The 17,644-nt window shown below is 44.4% G+C and overlaps 1 protein-coding gene across 2 annotated transcripts in view; it reads right to left on the bottom strand.

Annotated features, from left to right (window-relative positions):
* Window positions 1-10,731, bottom strand: part of HERC3 (HECT and RLD domain containing E3 ubiquitin protein ligase 3) — a 116,453-nt gene extending 105,722 nt beyond the window's left edge. For both annotated transcript variants that reach the window (XM_073600915.1, XM_073600918.1), the window contains exon 1: window positions 10,583-10,731. The gene's annotated coding sequence lies outside the window, so the exon portion shown is untranslated. The remainder of the gene's footprint in view (window positions 1-10,582) is intronic.
* Between the last annotated feature and the right edge of the window lie 6,913 nt (window positions 10,732-17,644).

Genomic DNA, 17,644 nt, shown 5'->3' with positions numbered 1-17,644 from the left:
TCCCGGGAAAAGGGCCAGTCCGCACTTCTCCCAAGCGGCGGGTATGTTCTAGGAGAGAGGCAGAGGTTGGCTGGGTGAGTAATGCTCTGTTCGGGACAATTTATTTGGAGTACTGTGTGGGTACAGGCATTAGGGGACTGGAACTACACTACAGACTAACTTTGAAGTCAACCGGTCTGGGGTCTTCTTCTGTGTTAGTCTCCTGCCGAAAGGGGAAATATGTGATGGGAGTCACTTTGGGCAGGGTGGCTCTTAGAACCCAGCTTACCTTGGAGGGGTCAGGAAACTCCTGGTACAGCTCCCCTGGCCCCTCTTATGTGTAAGTCATAAGTCACCCTGTGTGTATTAGGGGCACAGGGTGACCTGAGAAGCCCAGTATGGTCTGATCTAACCAGACTCACTACAACCACACTGGACTCAGCATTCCATTTTACCCCTGAACCAGCCAGGTTGTCTACACTATACTTAGAAGACTGACATTGGACATTTGAACTGTGTGCAGGTCTCTCCATGAAAAAAAAGTTGTCTGCGCACCCGGTTACTGTTTTAAATAGTTGTTGAAAGGTTAAAAGTTTCAGTACCTAGTTGTTGGCTGCATTATAAATGTGTTGATAAGTTTGAATGTACCTGTGCCTCATGTGATTGGATGTAAAGTTTATCCTACCCTGCGTCTCTATGCCAACAAGGAGGGGGGCTTGTCCCCAGAGATATATACTTGTGTTTGTTCGTCAATAAAGCCTTATGCTGTCTTTCACCCTGCACTGAGTTACGGCTAGTGACTAGGTGGGCTGAGGGATCTTGGACCGTGCTGGTAGGCAAGGGAAGCGAATACGGGACAGACATACTCCTTTTGAGTACGGGGTTCGTCACACAGGTATTCAGTAACAATTTTGAAAGCGTCACCTATGGAGATTTTTAAGTACCGTAGTTTGTCACCATTCCAGGAGCATGCACAATATTAAAAGGGTGACGTGTTAGAGCTCTATTTACTCTGCGTAACATCATCTTTTATATTTTACTGAAAAAAAAATTAAAATAAATTGGGTTATGTACTGTGGGTTTTTTTTTGCTTTTCAAAAACCACTTTGCAAATACCATGTGACATAATAAATTGCAAAGATCGCCAGTTTATTCTCTAGGGTCTCTGCTAAAATATATATTATATATAACTTTATAATGTTTGGGGGTTCTAAGTGATTTCTAGCAAAAAATACAGGATTTTTACTTGGAAACAAAAAGTGCCAGAAAAGGCCTAGCACTAAAGTGGATACAGAGTAACAGCCCTGCATTGTACTCAATAGCACTGAAAGATCTCCCACCAGAGCTTCCGGAGAAGAGGACAGCGATGCATACTAGCACATTATGATATTACCTTGCAGGGACAATTTTTTTTTTTCATGGGGAAAGTTTACTACCATATTAATTCACCAATACAAATGCACAATATATGTAAAGAGCTGCATAAAATCGCTATATAAATATCAGTAATAAACAAAGGAGCAATGTAGTACTATACATTTCTTCAGTTCTGAATGCAAAAGGACTCTATGTAGCGGTGGTGGTGGAGGGCATTGTTTGTATGCAGGCAGAAGCGATCATTAGCTGCGGTGATCAATCAATGGCCCTACCCGCTGCAAACAGGTCATGCCAGAAAACTGTCACTGTACGGGGCCAATGATCTGTGGCTGGGGCATTCCCCATCCTGTAGCTAAAAGGTAAATCAAGGGGGGTGCATACATTAGGCTGCTGGCAGGTAATGCGTTCACTGCTTCTGACTGGCCCACTGGCCATTTATCAATTTTATTCTAGATCACAAGAGCAGATACAATATTAAGCAGACCCATTTGTTACCAACAGTTGGGTCAGTGCACAATGCCAAAATATACTATTTACATTTTATAAATAATGTATTGATTTGCATATTGTTGAAGCAAAAACTTCACCCATAACAACTTGATAAAAAAATAATGTTCTTTAGCAAGGAACATAATTCCACATTAATAAATTATGCTACCAAAATCAGTGTGTGCTATAAATTGCATACAGCATTGCTCCTGTTTTTTCTTACTGGAGGCTGCCATTTTGCTGAAGCAGAGAGCCCCTGAGCAACAGTAAATCAGAAAATGGAACCAAACCCATCAATTTAATGGTTTCAAAAAACAGTTACATTTCTGGAATTCCACGAATGCTAACTGTCACATTTGCTTGTATCCTCAACCAAACTGTCAAACCATCATCTGGCTGGTGTCAAAACTGATCACATGTGGAGCACCATGGCAGTTGAAGATCAAACAGAAGCAAAGATGGCAGCTTCCTTGAGTAAAAAGGATAGGAGGGTTTAGTTTCACTTTAAGGCTGTCAACAGATCGGCCTCTACGAACTCAGCAGTGCCTAAAAATGCGTTAGCGTCACGTTACTTCAAAATCGTTTGTGGCACTTTACAAAAAAAAAAAAAAAAAAAAAACCACATGCAGGAGAAATATATTGTCCCACAATGCCCTGTAATGATTGAGGAGAGCATAGAGTGTCCTGTTTGTACTGCGTGAAGATGGCTGACATCAACTTCTGAGGGTAGGCGCATAAATTATGATACAAGCCACAAAAGTGCCCTTTAGAGTATCTCAGAGAGAGAACTGGATGTACCCAATAGCACCTGTATGCCCTTCTCTTTCTCTGCTCACACATCAGTATCATCTGCAGGAGGCCAAACATGAGATAAAGCCTAGTAAAGGAACCCATGCTGCTGCCTTCCCTGCTAATGGAGAACGCACAGGAAATATGCACCATGACAAGACACACCTCAAATTCCTTATTTCCTGTAATGTTGCTTCCCTTTCAAAAAAGGCATTTGTGGAGCGGTTTTAACACCTTAGCACGCAAACATGTCAAGACCGCACATAGGGCTTTTGTGGAGCATTTTAACGCTTGTAAAACGCCAGTCTAACGCCCATGCTAAAACGCATTAACGCGAGTCTAACGCCCATACTAAAGCACATTAACGCTATATGAGTGTTTGTTACGGGTTACAAATTTAGTCAAATGTGAACAAGCCCTAAAAATGGAAAGCAACTGAGCATGTGCAGAGCAGGGTGAGACAGTGTACTACTGGATTTTAAACAGTATGGGGTCTCCAAACTACGGCCCTCCAGTTGTTCAGGAACTACAATTCCCATCATTGTCTGTGAATGTCAGAGGTTTACAATGCCTCATGGGATGTGTAGTTTTGCAACAGCTGGAGGGCCGTAGTTTGGTAATCCCTTATTTTTAATGATTTACATAGCTATACCTACAAAAAGGGGCCAGCCATAAAGCGGAGCTCCAACCAAAAGGGGAAGCTCTGCTTTAAGGCCTCCCCCCCCCCCCTTCTCTTTCAGTAATGGCACATTTGGGGAGGAGGAGCGGGTACACGATTTTGACAGGTACCCGCTACTGCTAGGCAATCAGAAGTGGAAGTCCCCCCCCCCCCAGTAGTCTTCTGGGACACATGACAGGTTCCATAAGGCTACGGGAACATTCATAATACGCAGCGCGACTCGGGCATGCGCACTAGGCACCCGGCTGTAAAGCAGCAAGCTGTCACAGCCGGGTGCCCACACTTTAGATGCCGGCGCCAAAGACAGAAGATGAGATGTCAGAACAGCCGGGGTAAGCACATCACTGGATAGCGGGAGAGGTGAGTGGCTATTTATTAAGACCCGCTAAAACGAGCGGCACTTTCGCGCTAACACGCCTGTGGCCCTAGTGTGAAAGGGGTGTTAAAGTCAGCAGGTACAGCTGTAGCTGCTGACTCTTAATTTTTGCACATGAGCCTGGAGCTCCTCTTTAAGTGATCTAGCAGGACTTCATTTTCTGACTAAAGTTCCACTTTAACAATAACAGGGTAGGATTTTTTCTAAACTGGGGTATTCAAGGAAGATAGGGTAAAGCACATGTAAAAATCGACAACACTGGACCATCGTCAGTTCAGCATGCGGACTCTGGCTTGTAAATCCCTACACTGCTTGTATTAAGACAGTTGGAAGAGCATGGAGGATGTGTAACACACAGTAACCTGGATTCCTGAAGTCCGATCAAAGGAATCCAAAATCTTATTGGTTGGTTTGGGTATGAGTACTTTTCCTTACAGCATAAGCTGGTAAATGATTATTTGTATCAGTGCTAGAATCTCGCATCTTTTTTTTTTTTTTTCACTTTTATGTATGTGGTGGGCTCCATAATGTATAGTAAACAATAGGCATTCAATTGACAACACCTCTGCTACTACCTAGGGGTGGAGCTACAAACTCCTTTTGGAAAATGTTGCATCAAAACCCCCAACAATAAACATGGCATGTACCAACCAACCAGTACCCACCTAAAATCAAAGTGGAACTATAGGCAAAACCCCCCGCCCATTTTGACTAGAGTAAGGGAGGCTTAAAACCCCTGTTGGTTTAATTTTTTGCCATCTGTGCCCCAATGAGGAGATTTTCTTTTGCTTCCTATCCCATAGCCAAAACAGGAAGTGAGAGGAAATCTTCCAATGGGAAACTAGTGTCCCCACTGGAGGATTTCCCCTCTTTTACTTTCCTGGGGACAACCCAAAATTTGAGATTTTCTTTTACTGCACATGGTAAACAGGACAAATAGGAGGGGCTTCCCTTCACTTCCTGTCCCATAGCCAAAACAGGCTATGGGACAGGAAGTGAAAGGAATTTGCTGTAAATTAAGGGAATCTAGTGTCCCCATTGGAAGATTTCCCCCTCTAATTTTTTTTCTGGGGACAACCCAAAATTTGAGATTTTCTTTTACTGCTCATGGTAAACAGGACAAATAGAGAGGGTAACTCTCCCTAATGGGGGCACAGACAGCAATAGAAAATGACAGGTGTTCCAATCCATCTCCACTCTATCCAAAACAAAAATGCCTGGATAGGAGCAGTGGTGGGGACGGCTGCATACAGACTCTAGAGGAACTGATCTCTCCATTTTCCTCCTGCACCGCTGAATACCTGCGGGAGTGAGTGGAGAAGCGGGTATTCAGCAGCTGCAGGATGAAAATCGAGAGATCGGTTCCTCTATATGCAGCCGCCCCTGCCACTCCTATCCAGTTTTTCCTGCTGCCCGTGTGCTCTCCAGCCCCCCTATAGCTCTGATGGGTTGCACCCTCCCCCTCTCCCACCGGTTGCTGTGGGGGATCCGTCAGGATGGAGAACGGGAAAGGGGCCGGTGAATGCGTCATTTCCCAGCCCTTTCCTTTTCTGAATACAGAATCGGTGATTCGTACTGATCACTGACTCTCTCCCTTCATAACTGGAACATAGTAAAAACAGTTTACTATGCGTCAATTTGCAAATGAGCAGGAAGCTCTGTAGAGAGCTATTCCTGTTCATTCATCCAGTGCAGCTGAGGCTGCAGAGATGGAGATTGAGGGAAGTGTCCTCAATCTCCTTTCTCTGTCTCAAAGGTGAAACATCAGAGGGCATTTAGACCCCTGATATCTCACCAAAGCCCCCAACAGGGCTCTACAAAAAAAAAAAAAAAATGTAAAAAATATTTAAATCCCCCCAAAAAAACTACATACACTCAATCCTCTGTTACTTTGTCTGGGCAGCTTGGTCTGGAGCTTGCAAGGTTTTACCCCCTTCATGACCAGGGAATTGTTTGCTATTCAGCACTGCGCTACTTTAACTGGCAATTGCTTGGTCATGCAACACTGTACACAAATACAATTTTTATCATTTTTTACATACAAAAATTGAGCTTTCTTTTGGTAAATTTGGTCAACAGTTTTTATTTTTTATTATGTAAATGAGAAAAGACCGATAAAAAAAAAAAAAAGAAAGAAAACACAACAATCCAATATGTCCTAGTTTCTGTTATAAGCATATCCCAAAAAAATAAATTACTTCATAAATTTAGGCCAAGTGTATTCTGCTACATGTCTTTGGTAAAAAGAACAAACATCCCCCAAATGACCCCTTTTCGGATAGTAGACAGTAGATAGTAGACAGTCTGAAGCACTTAGTAAGAGGCACGGCAAGTTGTAATTTTTTGGTCACAATTTTTTGGAAAATTAAGAAATTGAACAAAAATGTTTGGTTTTACAATTTATTTATTTTTATTTTTTTTTTTTACATACAGTCACCAGTGCAGTACAGCATCATCATAAGACTGGCGTGGCGGTGAATAGGGATACTGACTGGTGACAGTATTAAAAAAATAAAAACAAATTAATAATTTTTTTACTCAATTTTTTAAACCTTTTTTAAATACTTAACTAAAATGTGGTAAACTCATAAATTTAAAGCTGATCTCTTACTTTAGTTTCAGGTCAAACAGTTTGTTTGGCCAAGCTGGCCCAAACAAACTAATTTCCCTCACTAAAATGTGCAGCCACTGGGTGTGCTGTATAAACTGTACGTAGCCTTAGCTACATACAGTACACAGCTCTATGTTCCAGGTACACCCGGAACAAAATAGCACCCATCTGAGAGGCCCTCGGCCATTCAAATGGCAGCTTTATATTCTATCAATAATTACAAAGTTTCCTCTGATTGCCTGAGTCACAAAGGTGGGCTGATGATGTCACGATCTCTGACTCAGCCAATCAGAGGAAGCTTTGTATTCATTGATAGAATACAAAAGCTACTTATGGATAGCTGAGCACCACTCAGGCCTATGCTATTTTGTTCTATTTTGTTCTGAGTGTGAGATAGGAAGGTCTGGTCTCACACCCGAAACAGAGCTGTATACTGTATGTAGCTGTGGCTACACAGTTTATACAACTCACCCAGTGGCCAGGGCCAGCTTGGCCTGATCAAACTATTTAACACTGTTGTTTTGGAGGATGTCATATGATATCCTCCCAAGATCAGGCCGTGTTCCGGTGCGATCTGTCACCCACCGCGTTCACCGGTACCGCTGCACAAATCGCACAAATCTTGTCGGAAATTCCGCGCGCCAAGAACACGTACGACGAGCCGAGAAAAATGAAGTTCAATAGCCAGTGCGGCTCTTCTGCTTGATTCCGAGCATGCGTGGAACTTTGTGCATCGGACTTGTGTACACACGATCGGAATTTACGACAACGGATTTTGTTGTCGGAAAATTTGAGATCCAGATCTCAAATTTTGTGTGACGGAAATTCTGATGGAGATTTCCGATGGAGCCTACACACGGTCGGAATTTCCAACAACAAGCTCCCATCGAACATTTTCCATCGGAAAATCCGACCATGTGTACGGGCATAAGATTCATGTCTTTCATTGTGTAGTATTGTGATGAGCTCTGCGATTGGTCACAGTCATCACATGGTACAGACAGGGCCAATCACAGCCCATCTGTACTATATGATTAACTGTAGCCAATCACAATAGTAAACAATTAACAAGTCTTTTTCATTCAGAAAAAAATGGTTGCTTATAACTGTAATATACACAGAGTAGTACAGTGTTACTATAATAACACTGTATTGCTCTAGTCCCTGTATGTAAAAAAAAAAAATCAAATAAAATAAAAATTATTATTATTATTATTTACATAATGCCACCAGTAAGTGTCCCTGATTACTGCCAGACCAGTTATATGATGTACTGTCCTGACATTTTCAGGGCTCATGAAATGAGATCAGCCATCAGTACATCAAGATTGATCAATTTTCAAGTAACTTTCCTATGTGGACTCTATAATTTTCTTACAAACTAAATAACATACACTGGTTTGAATTATTTTCACCAAAGAAATGGAGCAGAATACATTTTGGCCTAAATTTATGAAGAAAGATTATTTGCCAAATTTTGTAACAGAAACTAAGAAAAACAGTTGTTTTAAAAATTGTTGTCCTTTTTTTCTTTGTTTTGCAAAGAAAAAGTGATTACCGTATATACTCGAGTATAAGCCGAGTTTTTCCAGCACATTTTTTTTGTGCTGAAAGTGCCCCCCTCGGCTTATACTGGAGTCAAGCACTTTTCTGCAGCACAGAATGATATTTTCCGAACCGACTTTGGGGCTATAGATAAGACAAGATATAGGGCCCCAAAGTCGGTTCTGAAAATGTCATCCTCTGCTGGTGTGCAAACCCAGTGGAACTAGACTACAACATATCCAAAGCTGGGGTTCCTAGCACCAAGTGGCCCCGAGATACGGGGCCCCAGATTCGTTTCAGAAAATGTCATTCTCTGCTGCAGAAAAGTGCTTGACATTTTCCGAACCGACTTTGGGGCCCCGTATCTCGGGGGCCACTTGGTGCTAGAAACCCCAGCTTTGGATACTTTGTAGTGCTACTTCCATTGGGTTTGCAGACCAAATTTGGGGTTCCTAGCACCAAGTGGCCCCCGAGATATGGGGCCCCAAAATTGGTCAACTGTGTCCATCTGCAGCAATGCCATTTCAGGACCCTTTGGATCCAGAGACCCCAAATTTTGGCTGCAGCTAGGGGGGGGATCTAGGAACCCTTAACTATCAAGTTTGAAGTTCGGGGGACCTATAGCTGAAAATGGGCACAGTGAGGCTGCAAATGGGCATTGTTGATCCTCTTTTCCACTTACAGTAGCTGCGCATTTCTCACCCTAGGCTTATACTCGAGTCGATAAATTTTCCCAGTTTTTTGTGGTAAAATTAGGTGCCTCGGCTTATATTCAGGTCGGCTTATACTCAAGTATATATCCATCCATACAGACCATGTCGGTTAGTAAGTTAGTGATGTGTGAGGAGACTGATGGAGTGAGTTGAGGGTAGAGAGATAGATTTGTGTGTCATCAGCATAGAAATGATATTGAAAGCCATGAGAGGCTATCAGCTGACCCAGGGAAGAGGTGTAGATTGAAAATAAAAGAGGTCCAAGAACAGAACCTTGGGGGACCCCGACAGAGAAGGGAAGAGGAGTGGAGGAAGTAGAATTGTAAGTGACACTGAAGGTGCGTTGGGATAGGTAGGATGAGAGCCACTGAAGAGCACAGTCATGGAGACCGAGGGAGTAAAGTTTTTGGAGGAGGAGGGGGTGGTCAACTGTGTCAAAGGCAGCTGAAAGATCCAGAAGTAGGAGTACAGAATAGTGTCCGTTGGTTTTTGCAGTTAGTAGGTCATTTGTGAGTTTTAAAAGAGCAGTTTCTGTGGAGTGTTGAGGGCGAAATCCAGATTGAAGGGGATCAAGAAGGTTATTCTTAATGAGGTGGTCACTCAGTTGGTTGTAAACCAGGCGTTTAAGGAGTTTAGAGGAAAAGGGGAGCGAGGAGATAGGGCTTAGGGTATACACACATCACCAAAGGGTTCATAGTATGGATGCCCGAGTCCAAGGTCTTTTCATCAGCATTAGATTTCTAGATCTGCATTTTATCACATTCTGCAGGGCTTGCTGGAGAAATGTTATAATAATGGTGCACAGGACTGCTCTGCACTCAGCACACATCATAGAGTTGTCATGGCTGCACATGATCAGCTGATCACAGATCTCTGAGTCCTCACCACAGATTACAACAAATAAATCCCTGAGAACACAAGCTGGACTCAGACACAGCTCCAGATATCAGAAAGTTGTCTGATCTTATCAACAAGGGCCACACTTCCATCCACATCCCTTCATCTACAAGGATCCCCCCAACCTTTCACTTCTCTCAACCATTACAGCCCAATCACTAGAGTCGATCAATAACCATTTCGCCAGCCTGTTATTTCTCCAACCACTATAGCCAATCAATAACTATCCCTCTAGCCTGTTATTTTTCCAACCACTAGAGCAGATTAATAACCATTCCCCCTAACCTGTCATTTCCCCAAGCCACTAGAGACAAATAGTAACTATAGCCCCAGCCTATCATATCTCCAACCACTAGAGCCAAATAGTAACTATCCCCCCAGCCTATCATATCTCCAACCACTAGAGCCAAATAGTAACTATCCCCCCCCCAGCCTATCATATCTCCAACCACTAGAGCCAAATAGTAACTATCCCCCCCAGCCTATTATTTCTCCAACCACTTAGGGCCAATCAACCATTCCCCCAGCCTGTCATTTCTCCAAGCCACTAGAGCTAAATAGTAACTATATCCCCAGCCTGTCATTTCTCCAACAACTAGAGCTGACCAATAATCAGCCTGTCATTTCTCCAACCACAAGAGCTGATCAATAACCATTCCCCCAGCAACTAGAGCTGATCAATAAACATTCCCCCAGCCTGTCATTTCTCCAAGCCACTAGAGACAAATAGTAACTATTACCCCAGCCTGCCATTTCTCCAACCACTAGAACCGATCAATAACAATTCCCCCAGCCTGTCATTTCTCCAATCACTAGAACCGATCAATAACAATTCCCCAGGCTGTCATTTCTCCAATCACTAGAACCGATCAATAACAAGTCCCCCAGCCTGTCATTTCTCCAATCACTGGAGCCGATCCAATCCATGAAAAGCCGTGCGCTCCCAGGTACAGGGGCTGTGCTGGGTGGGCAGCGTTGGTGGTCTCCAGGTAGCTATATTTATTTCATACAGAGAATGAGGCAGAGCGATCATGACAGTGCGATCTACATAGTAACGGCTTGTCTATTACCTCTGAGCGAGTGTGTGCACACAATGGAGCTCGGTGTGATGGATCGCTGCAGCTTACCTGAGCCCAGTTCATACGAGCCTCCCCCCGGCCGATTGCCTGTGTCTTCTCATCATAACAGGGAAGTTTAGGAAATGACTCCCACACAGGCCCCGCCCTCTCTCTCCTTTGACCGACAGCGAGTACGAGCCAATGACGAGAGGCTAAGACACACACACAGACAGACACTATGCGGGAGGGAGGGGGCGACTCATGACGGCTCTCTGCTGCGTTCCTGGTTGGTGTGTAGGTGTTCTCCGACCGCCCACTCCATCGTCACTAAGGGATAGGCGAGGATCAGGGCCAGATTGGTCGATAGGTCAGGGGCGATGCCTAGTCCATTGAAAAGACTGTAGCTCTATCAGATGCCCACTGAGGAGCTTGATTGTATACTTCACGACAGATACATTTGGGCTACAGAAGCCGCAGTGCCTACAAGTCCCGCCCACACTGTCAGTGATATACAGGAGAACCAGTGCCTACAAGTCCCGCCCACACTGTCAGGGACATACAGACAGGAGAACCCGCCCCCGCCCGCCCACACTCCCACCCCTCTGCGTACAGTCATATACTGTCCACACCGTGCCAGTTGGGCGCGGTCTGCGGCCGTCAGAACACAACAGTGCCTGCAAGTCCCGCCCCCGGTCTACAGTGACATACTGATAAAGAGGTTGTAACTCCTGTTCATTTAACCACTTAAAGACCAAGCCTCTTTCTGAGATTTGTTGTTTACAAGTTAAAAACATTTTTTTTTTTTTTGCTGGAAAATTACTTAGAGCCCCCGAACATTTTATATATATATATATATATATATATATATATATATATATATATATTTCTTCTAACACCCTAGAGAATAAAATGGCGGTCGTTGCAATACTTTCTGTCATACTGTATTTGCGCAGCGGTCTTACAAGCGCACTTTTTTTGAAAAAAATATACTTTTTTGAATTAAAAAATAAGATAACAGTAAAGTTAACTCAATTTTTTTCTATATTGTGAAAGATAATGTTACGCCGAGTAAATTGATACCCCACATGTCACGCTTCAAAATTGCACCCGCTCGTGGAATGACGACAAACTTTTACCCTTAAAAATCTCCATAGGCAAAGTTTAAAAAATTCTACAGGTTGCATGTTTTGAGTTACAGAGGAGGTCTAGGGCAAGAATTATTGTACTCACTCTACCGATCGCAGCAATACCTCATCTGTGTGGTTTGAACAACGTTTTCATATGTGGGCGCTACTCATGTGTGCGTTCACTTCTGCAGGTGAGCTCAGCGGGATGGGGCGCATTTAAAAATTTGAAATTTTTTTTTTTATTTTACCTTTTATTTTTTATTTTTATACTGTTCTTTTAAAAAAAAAAAAAAATGTCACTTTTATTCCTGTTACAAGGAATGTAAACATCCCTTGTAATAGAAAAAAAGCATGACAGGACCTCTTAAATATGAGATCTGAAGTCAGAAAGAACTCAGATCTCATATTTACACTAAAATGCAATTTAAAAAAAAATGGCACTTTAGGAGCAATGGGCGGAAGTGACGTTTTGACCCAAAAATGGTATGGATACGGGTGGGGTCATCTTCCCCTCACTCGTCTCCATACCCAGTAAGGAGAAGCATCTGATCGCCTCTGGTGCCTCCGATGGCTCCGGTAAGCGGCGGAGGGCACCAGAGAGCGGCGGGAGGGGGGACCCTCTCCCACCGCCGATAAAAGTGATCTCGCGGCGAATCCGCCGCAGAGACCACTGTTATCGGAAACCGGACCGCCGCTGAAGAAGAGGATACCGGGGTTATGGTAGCTAGCTGTTGCCATAACAATATTCCTCTTCAGAAACAGGACATATATCGGCGTGCGGCGGTCTGGAATTGGTTAAAGCATAGTGCTTGTGCTGTTTAACCACTTCAGCTTCGGAAGATTTACCCCCTTCATGACCAGGCCATTTTTTGCGATACGGCACTGCATTACTTTATTAATTTAACTGACAATTGCGCTGTGGTGCGACGCTGTACCCAAATAAAATTGATGTCCTTTTTTTCCCACAAATAGAGCTTTCTTTTGGTAGTATTTGATCACCTCTGCGGTTTTTATTTTTTGTGCTATAAACAAAAAAAGACAGTCAATTTTTGAAAAAAAAAACAATCGTTTTTACTTTCTGCTATATGTTTATATCCAATAAAAACATGAAAAAAAAATTTCTTCATCAACTTAGGCCAATATGTATTCTTCTACATATTTTTGGTAAAAAAATCCCAATAAGTGTATATTGATTGGTTTGCGCAAAAAGTTATCGCGTCTACAAACTAGGGGATATATTTAAGGAGATTTTTTTTTATATTTTTTACATGCCTCCGTCATCCCGCAGTCTCTCCTCTCTCCCTCCCTCCCTGTCTGTTAGCTCCTGTGTGTGTGAGCAATCTCCTGCCCACCCCTCCGCTCCTGTTGCTATTAGTAGCTGGCAGTAAAGTCAGAGTAGGCCTCTGTGAGGTCACGTGACCTCCCGCCGCTCTCCTCCCCTGATCTAAGGGCTACACCAGGAAGGGCTAAGCAGACAGCACATCAGTCACGTGACCTCCCACCACTCTCCTCCCCCTATCTAAGGGTTACAGCGGGAGGGGCTGAGCGGACAGCAGTCATGTAACCTTCTGCCACTCTCCTCCCCCTATCTAAGGGTTACAGCGGGAGGGGCTGAGCGGACAGCAGTCATGTAACCTTCTGCCACTCTCCTCCCCCTATCTAAGGGCTACAGCGGGAGGGGCTGAGTGGACTCTCCTCCCCCTTTATCATTATTATTATACAGGATTTATATAACGTAGCGCTTTACAACTTTAGGGTAGACAGTACAAATAAAATACACTTTAATACAGTAGGAATCAGAGGGCCCTGCTCCTTAGAGCTTACAATCTAAGAGGGAAGGTCAAGAGATACAAGAGGTAATAACTGTGGGTAGTGTGCTGATTAAGATAAATGTACAGTTGTTAGGTGGGGGCCAGATAGGCTTCTCTGAAGAGATGAGTTTTCAGGGATCGTCAGAAGGTGGACAAAGTAGGAGAAAGTCGGACAGATTGGTTTAGAGCATTCCAGAGGATGGCAGAGGCTCTGGAGAAGTCCTGAAGGCAAGCATGGGATGAGGTGACAAGGGAGTTAGAGAGCAGGAGGTCTTGGGAGGAGCGAAGACAACGATTAGGTTGGTATTTTGAGACTAGGTTAGAGATATAGCTGGGGGCCAGGTTCTGGATGGCTTTGTAAGTTATAGTTAGTATCTTGAATTTAATTTGGTGACTAAGTGGCAGCCAATGGAGGGAATGGCAGAGGGGTAGCAGACGCTGAGCGGTTTGTGAGGTGGATGAGCCTGGCAGCAGCGTTCATGATGGAATGAAGTGGGGATAGCCTATGTAAGCCAATGAGGAGGGAGTTGCAGTAGTCGAGGCGGGAGATGACCAAGGAGTGGATTAGAAGCTTTGTGGTGACATTGGTAAGGAAGGGGTGTATCTTGGAGATGTTGCGGAGATTTAGGCGGCGAATTTTGGATAGTGATAGAATGTGGGGTCGAAAGGTTAGTTCAGAGTCCAGGATTACACCTAGGACCTTGGCGTGGGGAGATGGGTTGATAGTTGAGCCGTTGATATTGACAGAGAAATCAGGGGAAGCGGCACCTGAGGGAGGAAATATCATGATCTTGGTTTTGGATAGGTTGAGTTTGAGGAAGTGATGTGACATCCAGGCTGATATGTCTGCTAGCAAGTTGGTAATGCGTGAGGAGACAGATGGAGAGAGCTGGGGGTTGGAGAGATAGATTTGGGTGTCATCAGCGTAGAGATGAGATTTAAAGCCATGGGAGGCAATCAACTGACCCAGGGAGGTGGTGTAGATTGAGAAAAGGAGAGGTGCCCTATCTAAGGGCTACAGCAGGAGGGGCTGAGCAGACAGAGGTCACATGACCTTATGGCTGATGTCAGAGGGGGATCATAGCCCCTCCCGCTGTAGCCCTTAGATCAAGGGGAGAATGGCAGGAGGTTACGTGTCCCCACAGAGGCGAAGTGAAATAAGGTTTTTATTGGTGCCATTTTAACACCTTCCCGCCCGGCCTATAGCAGAATGACTGCCGGGCGGGGGCTCCATTGTCCTGACTGGAGGTCATATGACGTCCTTCAGAACAAGCTGCTCACAGAGATCAGTGGCATGGTTTTGTCACTTGGACACGCCACATCTCCAATCACTATGACGTAGGCTCTTTACCACCTAATCAGCTGTGTCCAATCACAGCTGATCACAGTGTAAATAGGAAGTGCCAGTTATCGGCATTCCTCTACTCGCACTGAGAGGGCCTGAGTAGAGGAGAGCCGATAATAAATAAAATAAAAAACTCAGTGGTGATTAAATACCACCAAAAGAAAGCTCTGTCTCAAAAAAATGATAAAAATGTTATTTAGGTACAGCGTTGCATGACCGCGCAATTGTCATTTAAAGTGTGACAGCGCTGAAAGCTGAAAATCGGCCTGGGCAGGAAGGGGATGAAAATTCCCAGTATTGAATTGGTTAAACAAACACCAGGGGTAGGCAAACTTATAGTGGTGGAGATCTACCTGAACAACATGGGAGAAGTCAAAGATCACTGGGCGCAGTGTCACCTCCTCACACCTGATTTAAACCTCTAATTGCAGGACTACCGTGTCGCAAACGCATGCATTGCACAGCAATCATAGGTTTCAATCAGGTGGTGAGAAGGAAACATATCGCCTCTTCACCACCTATCAACACACACTCAGATTGCTTTTCAGAGGAGCAGCACTTGAATGAGCCCTTAGTTGCCTTCAGAGCGGCACCTTAGGCTCCATTCACACTAGCGCGTTTTTTGATGCATTTTGCATTTTGCAGAAATGCATGGGAATTTTTTAACATGGGTTCCTATGGAACATGTTCACATCAATGCCTTTTTGTTTCTCTGCATTTTTGGAAAGGGTCAGGGACTTTTTTTCATGCAAAATGCAGCGTTTTGCATGTAATAGAACTCAATGGACAAGCATCAAAAACGCAAGTGCACCGTTTTTGCACCGTTTTTGCAGCGTTTTTGATGCGTTTTTGATGCGTTTTTGCCGTTTTGTTTTTTTTTTTAATTTCTTTTTAATTTTTTTTTTAGACTGTAAAAAAAAACTGTAAAAAAAAAAAAACGCAAAACGCAAATCGAGGCAAAAACGCCGCAAAAACGCCGCAAAAACGCTGCTCAAAAACGTGGCAAGCATGAAAAAAAAACCTCCAAAAACGCCCAAAAGCAACATGCATAGGTGTGAATCGAGCCTTAGCGTTCGTTCACACGTAAAGTTAGGGGGTGGTAAATCAGTAGTATATAAGAGAAGTCTATGGCTAAACGCAGCGAACCCGCAGGAAAGCTGCACTGCACCCACGGTGTGGGTGAACCGCAGGGCATCAGTGTGAAAGCAGACCTATACTATTATGCCTAGGGTTGCCACCTTTCATTTAAGTCAAACCCGAACACTTTAGCGGCGCGCAGCAATTTTTTTTATAGTATAAACTATTCATATATTTTGCAATTACCATTTCTAATCATATGAGTCCCCTTTATATCTGAATCCACAAAGTTCCCCTTTTACATCTGAACTTGCAGAGTTCCCTTTCACTGTAAGGGGGGGGCTCTGCAGACTCTGATGTAAGGGAGAACACTGGGGACTGTAACATAAGGGATGCTCTGGGAACCCTGATTTAAGGGGGAGCACTGAGGACTCTGATGTACAGAGAGGACTCTGATGTAAGGGGAACACTGTGGCCTCTGGTGTAAAGGGGAACTCTGATGTAAGGGTTGCTCTGAGAACCCTGATTTACCTTAGTATACTCACTCAGAGGCAGGACAGAAAAGGGTGGAGACTTCAGTCACAGACAGGGATGGATGGTGAGCTCTCTCACCCCTTGGCAGTCAGCACCTCTCATCCAGATGTATGAGGCTGCTGGACTTCAAATTTCCAGCCCGGACTTTTTTTCTGAGGAGTGTGTGCAGACACAGGGGGGTAGGGGTGGGAGGAAAAGGAGCAGATTGAGTCCTCTCTCCTCTCCTGTCTGTGTGTGGAGGGGAATTGTTAGTGCTGGCTTTGGGCAGCTTGAAAGAGTAACAGACACTCTCGGTTTAGACACCTGCAGCCAGCAACCCTGCTGGGAAGCCATAGTCTGAATAATGTGTACGGGTTTCAGGCAGTCTGAAACCTGGACACATGATTCCAAACCCGAACTGTCCGGGTGAATCCCGGACAGGTGGCAACCCAAATTATGCCCAGTGTATTGCTTCACACTGACCTGAAGATCTTATCTTTCCTGTTGCTGGCACCAATCTGGAGACTGTTACCTGGCATAAGAGGTGGGATTGCCACCAGCCCGGCATTCCCCAGTAGGGGTTTAGAGTGATGTGCCAGGTTTTCAGCCTGCCTGGACTGCAGGCACATTAGTCACTCCATACCTAGATAAGATTACTGCACAGCTGGTGACTCCCCAGTATTATAGAATGGACAGCACCCCTGGCTTCCCTCTAAACATGCACTTCTCCCTTCCTGCCACTGGGTACTACATGTATATGCAGGTGAATTGGAATGTGATTTTAGAGCATCCCCAGTTTGCTCTACCCGAGGCTGACTGTTCTACACCCCACTGCTTGCTAATGTATATTGCAAATAGAAGTTTTCAGTAGATTTATAATATTTGATGTTACAATGGCAGTCCCAGCAGATTCCTCTGTGAAGAGCTGAGTGCTTGCCATAATATGAAATTATACACAAAACACTGCATGTTATTGCAAGCAGAGTTCCACCCAGAAATGGAACGTCCGCTGATCCGGTTCCTCTCCCCCCCTCCGGTGTCACATTTGGCACCTTTCAGGGGGGAGCAGATACCTGTCTAATACAGATATTTGCTCCCACTTCCAGCAAAAGATCGCCGCAGTGTCCACGGTGATCTACGCCATGTCCGTCCCCTCCTCCCACCCCGCCCCCGCTGTCTTCTGAGAGACATGCAGGTCCCAGAACACAGCAGGGACAATTTAGAACGTGCAGTGTGACTAACGCATGCGCAGTAGGGA

The sequence above is a fragment of the Aquarana catesbeiana genome, linkage group LG01 (genome assembly GCF_042186555.1).
Source record: "Aquarana catesbeiana isolate 2022-GZ linkage group LG01, ASM4218655v1, whole genome shotgun sequence".
Lineage (NCBI taxonomy): Eukaryota > Metazoa > Chordata > Amphibia > Anura > Ranidae > Aquarana > Aquarana catesbeiana.
Note: the sequence above shows the minus strand (reverse complement) of the source record. Positions and strands in the feature narration are given on the sequence as shown.